This window comes from Selaginella moellendorffii, unplaced genomic scaffold (assembly GCF_000143415.4).
Source record: "Selaginella moellendorffii unplaced genomic scaffold, v1.0 SELMOscaffold_100, whole genome shotgun sequence".
Lineage (NCBI taxonomy): Eukaryota > Viridiplantae > Streptophyta > Lycopodiopsida > Selaginellales > Selaginellaceae > Selaginella > Selaginella moellendorffii.
In genome coordinates, this window is record NW_003314361.1 from 295,809 (window position 1) to 312,627 (window position 16,819).

Genomic DNA, 16,819 nt, shown 5'->3' on the forward strand with positions numbered 1-16,819 from the left:
TTGAAGACGGCCTTCTTTATTTTGTGGGGATGGATCCTGATGATCCTTTACAATTGATGGTGCCCTCCATTTTTATTCCATGGTTTCTCCATGCCTACTATGATTCTTCTGTTCTAGGCGGGTATATGGAACATCATCGTGTGACCAAGAAGTTGTGTAGGCCTTTTTATTGGCCGGAGATACAACATGATATTATCCGATATGTGCATAGCTGCATTCAGTTCCAAGCTTGTAATACTCCCCCTCATGCTGCGGAAGGACAGTTAGAGTCAATTGCAATTTCCCATCTATTTGAGTTGGTGGCATTTGATTTTAGGGGACCTTTTCCATGATCGATTGCTGGCAATGAATATGCTATTATTGCTTCTGACTATTTAACTCGTTGGGTGGAAATTAGTGCTCTTGCTAGTGCCTCTGCAACTGCTGTTGGATACTTCCTCCTCATTCGAGTGGTATTCCAACATTCTTGTCCAGAACAAATTCTTTCGGATAATGGTCCTGCATTTATGGCTGAAGCATTTCATGTTTTGACGTCTTGGTTGGGGATATGCCACCCTTTCATGAGTGCTTATCATCCATAGTTAGACGGTTTGGTGGAACGGCTCGTTTGGACATTCAAAGGAATAATCATGAAATACGTGAACTTTCAGTATTTGGATTGGGATGATTATTTGCTATCTCTTCGGTATACATATGTTACAAGGGTGTAGAGTTCTGTTGATGCTTCACCATATAAACTTTTATATGGTCATAATCCAATATTACCAAAGGAACTGGGTTTACCTTCGCAATTGCCATAAGTTGCCGATGTTAGGTCGTGGGATCAGTATTTGATGAGCATCCTTCCAGTTGTTTGAGCAAAGTCTGCCAAACACTTAGGCCACGTACAAGTGGGATAACAACGGCGCTATAACTTCTATCATCGTCCACTTGCGGAGTACAAAATGGATGACTTGATGTTAGTCTATTTTCCCTATTTTACGGTATGTGGTTTATTTAAGAGGCTCCTTGCTCAGTGGAAAGGACCATATTGGGTGTTGCGGCAAGTTGGACTGCAAGTTTATGAGGTTTGACATGATGTCCAGTATGGCCATTTCAAAGTATGACACTTGATTTCGTCACTTGCTTGCCGAAGTTTAAGGGTTATGATACTTTGATGGTGGTTGTGGATCGGTTGTCGAAGATTGCATACTTCATTCCAACTGTGGAAACAGTAAATGCGAAGCAAGCAACAAAACTTTGTTTCCAAGAAGTCATGTGGGTTTGTGGTCTTCCTAAAGAGATAATCTTGGATAGAGATTTGAGATTTATGGGGAAGTTTTGGGGCACACTGTTCTAGTTGTTCGGTATCAAGTTGAAATTTAGTACAGCTTATCATCTTTAAACTGATGGGCAGACCGAATGTGTGAATGCTCAAGTTGAGGATTATCTGCGGTACTATGTCGTAGTGGACCAACGCAACTAGGTTGAGCATTTAGACACAGCAAAAATTTGTTATAACAACACATTTCACAGCGCTATTGGTTGTTCTCCATAGGAGATGCTACAAGGAAATGCTCGTGGGGTGCCTCAACAGATTGTTATACCAAAACCAATGTCCAAAGTGTTGGTCCCGGCTGTTGAGACTTATGCAGAGCAGCTACGCCAAGGTTGGTCTAGAGCTACTAAGGCAATGGGCAAAGCTCAGGATAGGTATTGACGTGATAAGGATCAACATCATCGGGATGTATCCTATCAAGTTGGAGATTAGGTGTGGCTATATTCCCGAAACTTGAATATTAAGAGCTCCTTGTCCCAGAAGCTATTACCAAAATATGTTAGACCTTATCGGGTGTTGAGGCGAATTGGTGATGTATCCTATAAGTTGGATCTTCCAGATGAGTTATTCCATGTACATAATGTGTTTCATGTTAGTTTATTGGCACTATATCATGTTGATGCGGATCACTCTATGGACATTCGTCCCCCTCCAGAAGTTATGCATGGTGACCTTGAGTATGACGTCGAGGTGATTCTCTTGTCCCGCAAAGCTTGTGGTGGTCGTTCCAAGAAATGGAAAGGTTACCCAACTTGTGAATTAACTTGGGAACCTCTTAGGAATCTTACACATGCTCGTGAGCTTGTCATGGAGTATGAAAATCGTAATAAAGAATAATTTTGTAAATCTTGCAAATCAATAAAGTAATATATTTTTATAAATCAAACGTTTCATTTCTCTTGTTCGTTAGTACTTGGGTCAGTTTTGGCAGGTTGACTTTGGCACTTTGGTGCATGGGTAAAATCCATAACCATGGGGATAACTATTATAGACTGATCACAAGTCCCTGCCTGTCTCTCGATGATTCATTTTTGAAAAGGGGTGTGGTCGTGTAAACAACTTAATTTACCAGTTTATTATAGTTGTCTAAATCTTCCCGACGGGGTTAATTTCTTACTCAGGGGACGTCGGGCCTCTGGCCTTCTCCCTATGTTCTTGCGGGCAAGGATGTATCATTCCTTTGTAAGCCAAGTTGTACTTGGAGTAACAAGGGTGGCTAACTCTGTTAGTCATTTCCTTGTCAGTGACGGCCAGAGGGTGTCTGAGTCTTAATGTCTTTGGACGTAGAGGAGAGGTCGTTCCATAACTCATTTAAGTCGGTGTGTTTCTTACATAGTGTGCTTTTCGTTAACTTTCGGAGTTTTTTCCTTGACGGTTTACTAGACTCGGGTATGCATCAACAAGGACGTCAATTTTCCCCAAGGGGGGAGAGTGTTGCAAATGTGACTTTAGGTATCGAAAGATATTTTTCAGCCAGTCCTTACGAACACTCTTTCCTTACTGCCATGACAACAGAAGGTCGGTAGAGCTGGTTCCCTTTATCATTCCCACTTGAGCTAGTTGAGAAACTAGTCAATGACCTTGTACTTAAATTGGATAAACATAAGGTAGGAACCTATGTGTTTCTTGCTGAGTATACTCAGCCTGGTTTGAAAAACTTGTGTCATTGTCTTGCACTTGCTAGTATCAAGAACCCCCACATATTGAAACTAGTCCCTCAATATCACTAAATGATAGTTACCCTCACTATCATGCCCTTTGTATTAGTCTCATTTCAGTTCCAAATACTATTTATGAAAAGTGTTTGGATTTGCTCATTTAGCATATCTACAGAATGTAGAGATTGGCCTGAACATAATAGTGTTCGTCCCGTGTCCAAATTCGCAATCTAAGGACATTCCATATTTAGTAAGTTTTGAGCTTGTCCCAAAAACTAACTCTTGGTACTAAGGGAGGCTTGGGGAAAAAGCCCAAAGAGTGTGTTCCTCAGGGGGGGGGGGAGGTTATGGAGGGTTCTAAATGTATAGTAAGGATAGTGGTTAGAATGTATGTCTGACCACCTGAGACATTAGTTTGGCTCCCACTAGGCTATGTCTCTCCTTGTTCTGCGTCCGGCTTGGGTCTAAGCCCAAGCTCCATGCTGCTCTAGTCGGTGGGGTACCCTTCTCGCGTTAGGCCACTGGTATGCCAAAATTGTGCCAAACTCCGTCTGACACCATTTTATGTGCAAATGTTGGATATGGGGAGTTGGTGCTCGTGGGATTGTACCGGACCCTCATTTTGTAGCGCAATGGGCTTAGAGTTCGGCTCTAAATTCAGGTGCACTACATATGGGATTAGTATTTGACGAGCATTCTTCCACTTATCCAAGCAAAGTCTGCCGAACACTTAAGCCGCATACAAGTGGGACAACAATGGTACTACAACTCCCATCATCGTTTACCTACGAAGGACAAAGTGGATGACTTGGTATTAGTACATTTTCCCCGTTTTACAATATGTGGTTTATCTAAGAGGCTCCTTGCTCAGTGGAAAGGACCGTATCAGGTGTTGCACCAAGTTGGACCACAAGTTTATGAGGTTTGGCATGACGTCCAGCAGGCCCATCCTTCAGAAATTGTGCATGTTTGTAGCACATATGAATTTGGAGCTGAATCCAAGCCTATTGTGCTACGAAACGAAGGTCCGGTACAATCCCATGAGCACCAACTCCCCATATCTAGCACCTGCATGCAAAATGGTGTTAGACGATGTCTGGCACAATTTTGGCATACTAGTGGCCTAACGCGAAGAGGAGGGTACCCCACCGACTAGAACAACATGGAACTTAAATTTAGACTCAAGCCGTATGTAGAACAACGAATGACACAACCCAATGGGAGCCAAACTAATATCTTAGATGGTCAGACATGCATTCCAACCACTATCTTTACTATACATTTGGAACCCCCCATACTCTCCCCCACCCTACACGCTTTGGGCTTTCACCCCAAGCCTCCCTTAGTACTAGGAGTTAGTCTCTAAGACAAGCTTGAAACTTACTAAATATGGAATATCCTTAGATTGCAAATTTGGACACGGGACGAACACTATTGTGTTTAGGACAGTCTCTAAATTCTACAGTTATGCCAAATGAATGAATCTAGACACTTTCCATAAATAGCATTTAGGACTGAAATAAGACTAACACAAAAGGCATGATAGCAAGTGTTTAAGAGACATAGTAAGCTATCATCCAGTGATATTAAGGGAGTATTCTCAATACGTGAGGGTTTTTGCCAAGCCCATACAAGATAAGGCCACTAATGCTCAACTAAATACACATAGGAGTTTCTATCTTATGTTTATCTGGCTAAGTATAGATGCTAAGCCTAGTAAATTAACACTTGGACAAGATGGGCTACTGAAGGGAGCCAACAGTACTGACATCCTACCATCATAGTAGTAAAGAAAGACTGCCTATAAGAACTGGCCAACAAGTATCTTTTGATACCCAAAATCACATTTGCGACATTCTCCCCCTCTTGTGAAAGATCAACATCCTCATCGATGCATACTCAAGTCTAGCAAACCATCAAAGAAACAACTTTGAAAGTTAATGGAAAGCACACTATATAGGAAACACACCGACTTAAATGAATTATGAAATTACCTCCCATCTATATCTAAAGATATTAAGACTCAAACACCCTCCGGCCGTTACTAACAAAGAAATGATTAATGGAGTTAGCCACCCTTGCTGCTCCAAGTACCACTCAGCTTATAAAGGAATGATACATCCCTGCCCATAGGGACATAGGGAGAAGGCCAGAGGCTCGATGTCCCCTGAGCAAGAAATCAACCCCGTCGGGAAGATTTAGACAATTATTATAAATTGGCAAATTAAGTTGTTTACACAACCACGCCCTTTTCAAAAATGAGTCATCAAGAGAGAGGCAAGGACTTGTGATCAGTTTATAATAGTTATCCCCATGGTTATGAATTTTACTCATGCACCAAAGTGCCAAAGTCAGCCTACCAAAACTGACCCAAGTACAGAGAAACAAAACTTTGATTTATAGAAATATATTACTTTATTAATTTGCAAGATTTATTGCAAGATTTACAAAAGCTAATCTTTATTACAATTCTCATACTCCATTACAAGCTCACGAGCATGTGTAGGATTCTTAAGAGTTTCCCAAGTTGATTCACAAGTTGGGTAACCTTTCCACTTAACTAGATATTAATTCACATGAGCCCATCTCTGAAACAGAGAATCCAAGATAGACTCAGCTTCATACTTAGGTTCACCATCAATGATCATTGGCAGAGGACAAATGTCCATAAAGTGTTCCACAACAGCATGATATGGTGCCAGTAAACTAATATGAAACACATCATGTATTTGGGATAACTTATCCGAAAGATCCAACTTATAGGATACATCATCAACTCACTTCAATATTTGATAGGGCCCGACATATCTCGGTAACAGTTTTTGAGATAAAGATCCCTTAATATTCAAGTTCCATGATGATAGCCACACTTGATCTCCCACTTGATAGAACTTTAAAACAACCATAAGTTTGTCAAGATCAACTTGCAAACCCTCATGAGAAATACGGTACCCAAGATAAGTCATGTCTTTGAACCCAAACATGCACTTTGACCACTTTAGCTTTAAACTAACGTCCTGTAGTTGATCTAATACTTTACAAACATCATAGATGTGTTCCTCCCCCCTTCCAAGTGTATTAAGACATCATCAATGAAGTTAGCAATTACCTCCAGCATATCATAAAGAACCTTGTCCATCATCCACTGAAAAGTCATTGGAGCATTATTCAAACTAAACGGCATCACCAAAAACTTGTATAAACCAAATGGTATACGAAAAGTAGTCTTAGGAATATCTTCTTCAGCCATCGATACTTGCTAGTGTCCAGAATGAAGATTTAACTTGGTGAACTAATGATTTATCCCCAAACGATCCAAGAGATCAGTAGTGTGAAGAAAAGGGTACATATAAAAGATTATCATTTTGTTTAACAAACAATAGTTGATGTAAAAATGAATACTCCCATTAAACTTCATCACAAAATGAGGCTCACATGCCCAAAAGCTTTACAACTTTTGAATAACACCCTTTTCCAACATCTCCTTGATGTTTGCATGTAAAATTTTGATCTCTTTGGATGACTGACAACGAACAAAAACCTTGATTGGACGAGCATCCCCGGTTGGAATCAGATAACATATAGCAATCTTGGCCCCAGAAAATAGGTCAAATTCAAAAAGATCAGCATATTCCTTCATGAGCCAGTCAACCGCTGCAACACAAAGACTGTCAAAAAGATCGAAAAAGAGAAAAGCATAACAAGACAAAAACATAAAAGGAAGTAATAGGGAGACAAAAGTAATGAAATTAGAGGTAAAATAAAGGAACAAAAAAGTACAAAAGTGAGAGGAATGTATGAAATATAAAGAAGTATAAAACAAGGGGGAGAAGCTTCAAAGTCACATTTGGCATGATTATTGTAAGCAACCAAAGGGAACGACTCGAGAGACGGTTTATGGGGTTCAAATATAGAGGGAAAGGGCCCATGAATAAGAGTGCACCCCCTTTTCCAAATGGTTAAGGGTCTTGGGATAGTTGGAGTTAAGCGTCCTTGGGTGTGAATAGTACTGGGCTGGGTGACCTCCCGGGAAGTCCAAAACTCAGGAGCTTACATTTGGTATCGGAGCGGTCTCGGGTCCAACTCTGTTGGTTGGCTAAGGGAATCACACCACATGTTGATTGACATCTGGTTGGTCCAGTTTGCTCCCGCTAGGCTCGACCCGAGGGGTAGGGTGTCAAGAGAGCTGCGGCTCTCAGATTCCGTTCACGAGGGCGTGAACTTGCAAGGAAGCGTGGTGGATTGTAAGCAACCAAAAGGAACGACTCGAGAGACGGTCCATGGGGTTCAAATATAGAGGGAAAGGGCCCATGAATAAGAGTGCACCCCCTTTTCCAAATGGTTAAAGGTCTTGGGATAGTTGGAGTTAAGTGTCCTTGGGTGTGAATAGTACTGGGCTGGGTGACCTCCCGGGAAGTCCAAAACTCAGGAGCTTACAATTATGCTGTAACTAATCCATACCAAAGATGAAGTCAAAAGCTTGACTCAGCACCACCTACAATGATTGCAATCCAAGTTCAAGATCACCCACACGCACAACTAAATCCGCCTCATCTCGTGCATATGTATGTATATGGTTGTTGCCATAAAGAACAAAAATTGGCTCCGCCGTATGATGCAAATGTAAATGGCAACGTGTGGCAATAGATTAAGCAATAGAAGATAAACTCAAACATGTATCAACTACCATGGGGAGAATAATAGGAGACCTCTTGTTATAAAAACAAGCTTGAAAAGTAAATACTAGATGAATTGGTGTTGAATGAACCCCTTGATGATACTCTTGAAAGAAAGATAGAATCATTGATTTATTCGTGCAAAGTCCCTTTATTACTCGTATGACTCCTCGTTTCCCGGATACAGCTCAGTGTCCAAACCTTATACTGCAGCAGCACCAATAGGATGTTGTTGATGCCAAGGTCTCCATGCAGGAAATATAAGCCTCCAATTCCGAAAACGCCGACAACACCGATAAGTGTGACCAACTTCATCACATACCCAACAGCGAACATCACAGCCATAACCACATCCTCGCCCTTGTCCTTGAACTCAAACAGTAATAGCATCAACCTCCATTGGAATATGACCATCTCTCATAGGAAGTGGAGCTGAAGGGCATACAGCGAGAAGTGGAAAAGGCAATATTTTATAACGTTGTGCCAAGCAAAGGCATTGTTAAGGGTGGCTAGAGCAAATGCATGCAAAAGTCTTACAAGATCTTGATGAAGTCTTGGCCACAGCATTCCTAGCTTGATCCGCTTTAACATATTTTACTCTGCATGAAGCAAGAAGCTTCGGAAACAAATGCCAAATTGCATCACCGACTCTGATAGCCCTTGACAAAAACAATGCAATTGTTGGAAGGCATCATCACAATCATTGACATGTCTGAATGTGTGTTTGAAAACGTCTAGGAGAATACTCCAATCCCCACGAGTGGCTGCATTCAAACCATTATACCACTGTAGCACTATCCTTTGGAGATATGTGGGAAACTCACGCAAATGTCAAATATCATCCCAAGAATGATATGTGGCAATCACCATGAAGTGATCGAATCAATAGTACACATCATTCCCAAGATTCCCACAAAAGAATTTTAGCTAAACTTAAGGATTGGCACTAAAAGCAGAAGGAGTTGTACCACGTGCCATGAATATTGCCATCAACTGAGTTTGGTTGTTCAATTGCAATAACATAGCCTTAAGCAATTGCACCAACTACTACTCTAGAGTCAAAGGAGAAGGAAACTATTGCTCTACCATGAAGATGAATGAAAAAGAAAGAGCAAAAGAAGAGAAATATAAAAAAACTAAAAGGAAAAGGAGATTTAAACAAAGTAAAAGTTATATCTAAACCAAAATCCCAATACCAAGTTTTCTTGCATGAGCACATTGCCATTTATGCATAGTGCTAGTAACAAGTAATGACAAATGCCTTGAAAGGGTAAAATTATTATTTATATATTACATTCGAAATATAAACAAAATGTTCACTAATGAAAAGTATCCCTCCATGCAAATAAGTCACAATCAATGCAAGAAACAAACTCCCACCCCAAGTTGCATGATGTATGTGTGTGAAGAGGCTATATGCAGTATTAGCCCACGAGAAGACATTGTAACTCTCATTATATGGATGTAGGTAAACACGATAATCATGCCCAAAGTTCATTTTGGAATGTAAGACATGAAATTACATTTCACTACTGCTATATACACATATCCTCACTTTGTGTGTTGAAAGGAAAGAACAAAAAATAGGAAATAGAAAAAACTAGATCTAATAAAAAATCTCAAATCCAAACACTCCTCGAGGATAATCAACAACTCCATTAATGTGAATGCATAAAATATAGAAAGGGGAATATAGAAAATGTGTATATCAATTAGCCCAAAAACCCTAACTTATATATAAGAGCAAATAATCTGAATTAAAACCAATTTGACAGCTACCAAAATCCCACTATGTTAATATTAGTATACGGCATCATAGCCATATACTTGGACCTCACAAGATGAAGTTACTTCTACTAATAAAAATAATGATTGATTTCTCAATTTAACATAACCTCCCATTCTTCATAGTGCAATACAATTTTTTAATATAAATGAAAAAGCTTCAATAAGATCATTTCTAGTAGCTATAAGATTACAAGTTGTTCTTCTTGATACTACTAAAGCAACTCTCAGATTTAGAAAATATGTTCTGTACTTTATTCTCAATGGGTCATTAGCTCATTGATTTAACATATTATATGAAACATCACAATATTCATTCAAGATTCAATGGTAGCACTTGAATAACACAAAGATTTAATAAAATATAAAAGCATAAATATTAAAGTGTGAGGGCCAAGTGTACGGCTACAATACCATATACTAATATTAGCGTAGTGGGATTTTGGTAGCCGTCAGATTGGTGTGAGACACAAAATCCCTAGGCCCCAAAGTGGAGCCGGAAGGGTGCCATGTGGTAGTGGCTGAAGCGAAAGCCAAACGAGTGTAACACGTTTGGGCCAAAAGCTCCGACTTGAAAGGTCGAGAGCGGGAGTGAAACTCCTAACGAAGTGCTCGAGGAATGAGCACGAAGCGAGCAATAAGCGAGGCTCCAAAAAGGGACCCAAAAGGACCAACACATGACACATGGAAGTGTCCGAGATGGACCCAAGATGGACCCAAGATGGAGTCCGAGATAGACCCAAAATGGACCCGAGATGGAGTCTGAGATGGAGTCCGAGATGGACCCAAGATGGACCCAAGGTGGAGTCCGAGATGGAGTCCGAGATGGACCCCGAGATGGAGTCCGAGATGGACCCGAGGTGGAATCCGAGATGGACCTGAGGTGGAGTCCGAGATGGACCCGAGCTGGAGTCCGAGATGGACCTGAGGTGGAGTCCGAGATGGACCCAAGGTGGAGTCCGAGATGGACCTGAGGTGGAGTCCGAAGTCGAGACCGGGACCGAGACCGGGACCGAGATCGAGACCGAGACCAAGACCGAGGCCAAGACCGAGGCCGAGACTGAGTCCGAATCCGAGTCCGAGTCCGAGTCCGAGTTCGAGTCTGAGAGGGTGAAAGCCCAAAGCGTTCGTCTCCCAGACCCTGGGAGGTTTGGTGAGGTCCAAAAGTATAGTAAGGGGGAGGACTGCAGTGGAGCCAGTTTGGCCAGGAAAGGCCAATTTGGCCCAAGAAGGCCGGACCCAGTGTTGGGTGATGAGCTGCCCACTGGGAAGTCCAAGACTAGAGTGAACACGGACCGACAAGCGGGGTAGCTTGGTGAAGTGTTCAAGAGCCGGCTCTAGTTCCCCCGGGAGATCGACTGACCGATGCTCCCAATCCAAGTGTGGGTGGCACTACCTACTTGGATACTAGGCATGGCTCAACGGAACCTCGCTCTAAGCCCATGGCTAGAGCACCCAAAGGCGGAAGGTGGGGAGAGTACCCATGAGGCTTGCGTAAGGCCACGGTGTTCCGAAATGTTGTCCCAAAGGCCCAGATTGTGGAAAGGAAGAGGAGTAGGCCTCTAGTGTAGTGACCAATGACACAGTTGAGCGGTGAGGAAGTCCCCGAGGACCGTGGGACTTAGTGGTTGGGCCTGTAGGCCTTGATCTAGTGGTAGTGTTGGCAAACACGGCTAAGGATAGAAAGGGACTTGGTGGGGGACCAAAAAGGAGATATTGGGGAAGGCTATTCCCCATGTTTACGGGCACCCTAAGGATGCTAAGGAGTGGATCTGGGATAACCACTCATGGACGGATGGCCCAGTCTTGGAGAGACGGGATTGCAATGCAGGTGGTGTTGGACCACTGATGTGACTAAGGTGATTGGGCATGGCCTAGCGTAACGGGCTGGTATGTTGGTGGTGCCTTGGGGTGTCGGTTAGGGGACCGGACACGTGGAGCACTTGGACCAAGTGCAAAGGTTGAATGGCATGGATGTCATTCTCGAGGCTAGCAAGCCCCAAGTCCTGAGTGGGATTTATGGAGGTTGTGAATGAGACTCCTCCAAGCGGTCGGAAGTGCGGTTAAGTGACTAAGGTAATATGGAAAAATTTAGTCGCTTACAATTGGTTTCAATCAAGACCACTCGCTCCTGTATATAAGCTAGGGTTTTTGGGCTAATTGATATGCACATTTCTGCATTCCCTTTCTATATTCCAAGCACTCACATTAATGGAGGTGAGGGGCACCTTTGATTGTCCCTGAGGAGTGCTTGAATTTGGGATTTTGGTTTATATCTAGCTTTTTCCATTTCCTTTCTTTTGTTCTTCCCTTTCAGGATTTTGGTTTAGATCTAGCTTTTTGCATTGTCTAGATCTCCCATTTCCTTCTCATTTTTTGTCGTTTCTCTTCTTTTGCTCTTTCTTCGTCCGTCTTCATGGCAGATCAGCAATCTCCTCCTTTGACTCTCGAGCAGCAGTTGGTCCAATTGCTTGATGCTATGCGCTTGCAATTGAACAACCAAACTCAATTGATGGCGGCATTCACAGCACGTGGTCCAACTCCTCCTGCTCTTGGTGCCAATCCTCGCATTTGGCCGGAGTTCTTTCGTGGGAATCTTGGGGATGATGTGTACCATTGGTTCGATCACTTCACGGTGATTGCCACATATCATTCTTGGGATGATGCTCAACGTTTGCGTGAGTTTCCCACTTATCTTTAAGGGACGGCGTTGCAGTGGTACAATGGATTGAGTGCGGCCACTCGTGGGGATTGGAGTGTTCTTCCAGACGTCTTCAAACGCACCTTCGGACATGCTGACGATTGTGGTGATGCCTTCCAACAATTGCATTGTCTTCCCCAAGGGCCATCTGAGTCAATGATGCAATTTGGCGTTCGTTTCCGAAGTCTTTTGCTTCGTGCGGTGCCCAATATGTCGGAGCGGATCTCGGCCTTGTGCATGCACTTGCTCTTGCCACCCTTGATGATGCTCTTCGTTTGGCACAACGTTATGAGACGTCACCTCTTCCACTTCTCGTTGCACATCCTTCCACTCCACTTCCTATGAGTGATGGTCCTGTTCCAATGGAGGTTGATGCTACTGCTACTCGAGTCCAAGGACAAGGGCGAGGACGTGGTCGTGGTCATGATGTTCGTTGCTGGGCGTGTGATGAAGTGGGTCATACTTATCGGCGTTCTCGGCGCTTTCCGGATTGGCGACCTCCATTTCCTGGGTGGAGACCTTGGCGTCAGCAACGTCCCGTTGGTGCTGTTGTGGTGGAAGGTTTGGACACTGAAGTGCATCCGAGAAACGAGGAGTCACGCGAGTAACGGAGGGACCTTGCGCGAATAAATTAGTGACCCCTCCATCTTTCTTTCGAGAGTATCATCAAGGGGTTCACTTGGCACCGGTTCATCCAGTGTTTACTTTCCAAGCTCGTTTTTATAACAAGAGGTTTCCTATTATTCTCTCCGTGTTGGTTGATACAGGTTTGAGTTTATCTTCTATTGCTAGACCTATTGCCACACATTGTCATCTACACTTGCGTCGTGCGGCAGATCCAGTTTTCATTCTTTATGGCAACAGCCGTACACATGCATGTGCATGAGATGAGGCGGACCTGGTTGTGCGTGTGGGCAATCTCGAGCTTGAGTTGCAGTCGTTGCGGGTGGTGCCGAGTCAAGCTTTTGACCTCATTTTTGGTATAGATTGGTTGTAGTACAATCATGCCAAATGTGATTTTGAGGCTTCTCCCCCTTGTCTCATACTTCCTTATATTTCATCCATTCCTCTCACTTCCGTACCTCTTCGTCCCTCTACCTCTACCTCTGCTTCCATTACTTTTGTTCCCCCACTATTTCCTCCTATGTTTCCATCTTGTTTTGCTCTTCCCATTTTTAATCCCTTCGATGATCTTTGTGTTGCAGCTGTTAACCGGCTCATGAAGGAGTATTCTGATCTCTTTGAATTTGACCTATCGTCTGGGGCCAAGATTGCCACATGTCATCTGATTCCAACCGGGGATGCTCGTCCAATCAAGGTTCCTATTCGTCGTCGGTCACCCAAAGAGATCAAGATCTTAAGTGCAAACGTCAAAAAGAAGTCGTTAGTTCACCAAGCTAGATCTTGCTTCTGGGTACTGGCAAGTACCGATGGCCGAAGAAGATATTCCTAAAACTGTTTTTCGTACATCATTTGGGTTGTACGAGTTCTTGGTGATGCTGTTTGGTTTAAGCAATGCTCCAGCAACTTTCCAGCGGATGATGGACGAGGTTCTTTGTGATATGCCAGAGGTGACTACTGACTTCATTGATGATGTCTTGATTCACTCGGAGGGGACGTAGGAGGAGCATGTTCATGATGTTTGTAAAGTGTTGGATCGGCTACGCGACGTTGGTTTAAAGCTGAAGCAGTCAAAGTGCGTGTTTGGGTCCAAGGATACAACTTATCTTGGGTACCGTATTTTTCGTGAGGGTTTGCAAGTTGATTCTGACAAACTTGTGGCTGTTCTAAAGTTCCTTAGTCCGAAGTGTGTGAATGATGTGCAGCGCTTCTTGGGCAAGGTGCAATATCTTGGTCATTTTGTGGATCATCTTTTTGATCGCACTCGACTGTTGCGAGCATTGCTAAAGTTATCAAAATCATCTTTCATCTAGTCTCCGGATTGTGAGCAAGCATTCGGGGATCTCAAAGAGCTATTGACGACTCCTCCGGTTTTGGCATATCCTGACTACATTCGACCTTTTATTTTGCGCGTGGATGCTTCTGACATTGGTCTTGGAGGTGTGTTGATGCAAGAGAGCTCAAGTGTGCCTAGTCAGTGCCATCCTATTGCGTATATAAGCCATACATTACAACCAGCAAAAATGAACTACTCCACAACAGAGAAGGAGTGTTTAGCAGCAGTTTGGGGTTCCGAGAAACTTCATGCATATCTACATGGTTCTCGGATGTTACTTGAAGGTGATCATGCTGTTGTTACTTCATTATTGAAGCAGAAGAACCTGGTTGGTCGTACTGCTCGATGGGCTTTAAAGCTTCAGATATATGATTTTGATGTTGTTTATCGCCCAGGGAGTTCTATGGCTGATGTTGATGCCCTATCTCGAGCTCCTCTTCCTTCTCCATTCTCTTCTCATGTTTCTGATGAGCCTATTGTTCCAGCCTCTGTGGATTTTCTAGACGAGGATTCTGTATTGTCGGCGGTTGCTGTACTTGACGTTCAATGTCCACAAGGTGCAGAGCAAGATCTACCTTCTCTTGATGAGGTTCATGAGGCTCAAAAGATTGAGTCATGGATTCGAAGGCTTCGAGATGGGTTTGAGAATCCTGCATCACTTGCTAATGACTTGCTTTTCCGACATTTACATTCTCAATATCACCTTGAAGACGGCCTTCTTTATTTTGTGGGGACGGATCTTGATGATCATTTACAGCTGGTGGTGCCTTCTATCTTTATTCCGCGGTTTCTCCATGCCTACCATGATTCCCCTGTTCTAGGTGGGCATATGGGACATCGTCGTGTAACCGAGAAGTTGCACAGGTCTTTCTATTGGCCGGAGATGCGACGTGATATTATCCGGTATGTGCATAGCTGTGTTTGGTGCCAAGCTCGTAATACTCCCCCTTGGGCTGCGGAAGGACGATTGGAGTCAATTGCAGTTTCCCGTCCGTTTGAGTTGGTGGCGTTTGATCTTATGGGACCTTTTCCACGGTCAACTGCTGGTAATGAGTATGTTATTATTGCTTCTGACTACTTGACTCGTTGGTTGGAAGTTGGTGCTTTTGCTAGCGCCTCTGCAACTGCTGTTGGATACTTCCTCCTCAATCGAGTGGTGTTCCAACATTCTTGTCCAGAGTAGATTCTTTTGGATAATGGTCCCGCATTTATGGCTGAGGCATTTCATGTTTTGACTTCTCGATTGGGGATACGCCACACTTTCACAAGTGCTTATCATCCACAATCAGACGGTCTGGTGGAACGGCTCATTCGGACATTCAAGGGGATGATTGCAAAGTATGTGAACTTTCAGCATTCGGATTGGGATGGTTATTTGCCGTCTCTTCGGTATGCATATGTCACAGGGGTGCAGAGTTCTATTAGTGCTTCACCATATAAACTCTTATATGGTCATGATCTAATATTACGAACGAAATTAGGTTTACCTTCACGATTGCCACGAGCTGCAGATGCTAGGTCATGGGATCAGTATTTGACGAGCATTCTTCCACTTGTCCGAGCGGAGTCTGCCGAACACTTAGGCTGCCTACAAGTGGGACAACAACGGCAGTACAACTCCCATCATCGTGCACCTGCGAAGTACAAAATGGATGATTTGGTGTTAGTCTATTTTCCCCATCTTACGGTACATGGTTTATCTAAGGGGCTCCTTGCACAGTGGAAAGGACCATATCAGGTGTTACGGCAAGTTGGACTACAAGTTTATAAGGTTCGGCATAACGTCCAGCAAGCCGATCCTCCAAAGATTGTGCATATGCAGCGGTTGAAACGCTGTATACAAAGGGATCAGGAGCAGTTAATACCACCTACAGATTCGCCAATGCCTCCTCCTAACGTTCCTCCAGGTCCCGGCCTGTCTACAAGAGAACCCTGATAGTCTTCCATTATTCCGAGAGAGGGGGATGATGTGAGGGCCAAGTGTATGGCTACGATGCCGTATATTAATATTAGCATAGTGGGATTTTGGTAGCCGTCGGATTGGTTTCAATCCGGACCATTCACTCATGTATATAAACTAAGGTTTTTGGGCTAATTGATATGCACATTTCTGTATTCCCTTTCCATATTCCAAGCACTCACAAAAGCAATTTTAAGTATCATATTTTATAAAACCTTATAAATTTACAAACTATTTAAATAGGATAACATAAGTATAAGTTGGTGTGACTATTAAGAATAGATTTTTATTTCTAAATATTATTTATAATTATTTTTTAATACCTTATGTATGTTAAGATAATAGAAGTATTTAAAAATTATTAAATAGAAAATTTTAAAAATATTTTTTATTAACTTAAATTTATCTTTTACAAATGTAAGAAGATTAATAACTTAATATTATATAAGTATTATAATATAAGTCTTGTAGTTATTAGATTGCAATTTTAAGAATTTTATGGTAGTAATTACCTGATTACTTTTAGATAATCAAGAGTATAACCAAACATTTTCATACTTATATATGAATACATTCGTCTTCATAGCTAGTTTAAATGCTTTACTAATATTAATTTAAATTAACCATATAAAAGTAAGGTTTCTAAGACTCTGTAATTAAATGTTCATTACAATCATTTTTTTCTAATTTATGATTATTCTTATATAACTATTACACATGTCTTTTATTTTCCCTCTGAAATGTTCAAGAAAGAAGAGGAAAAG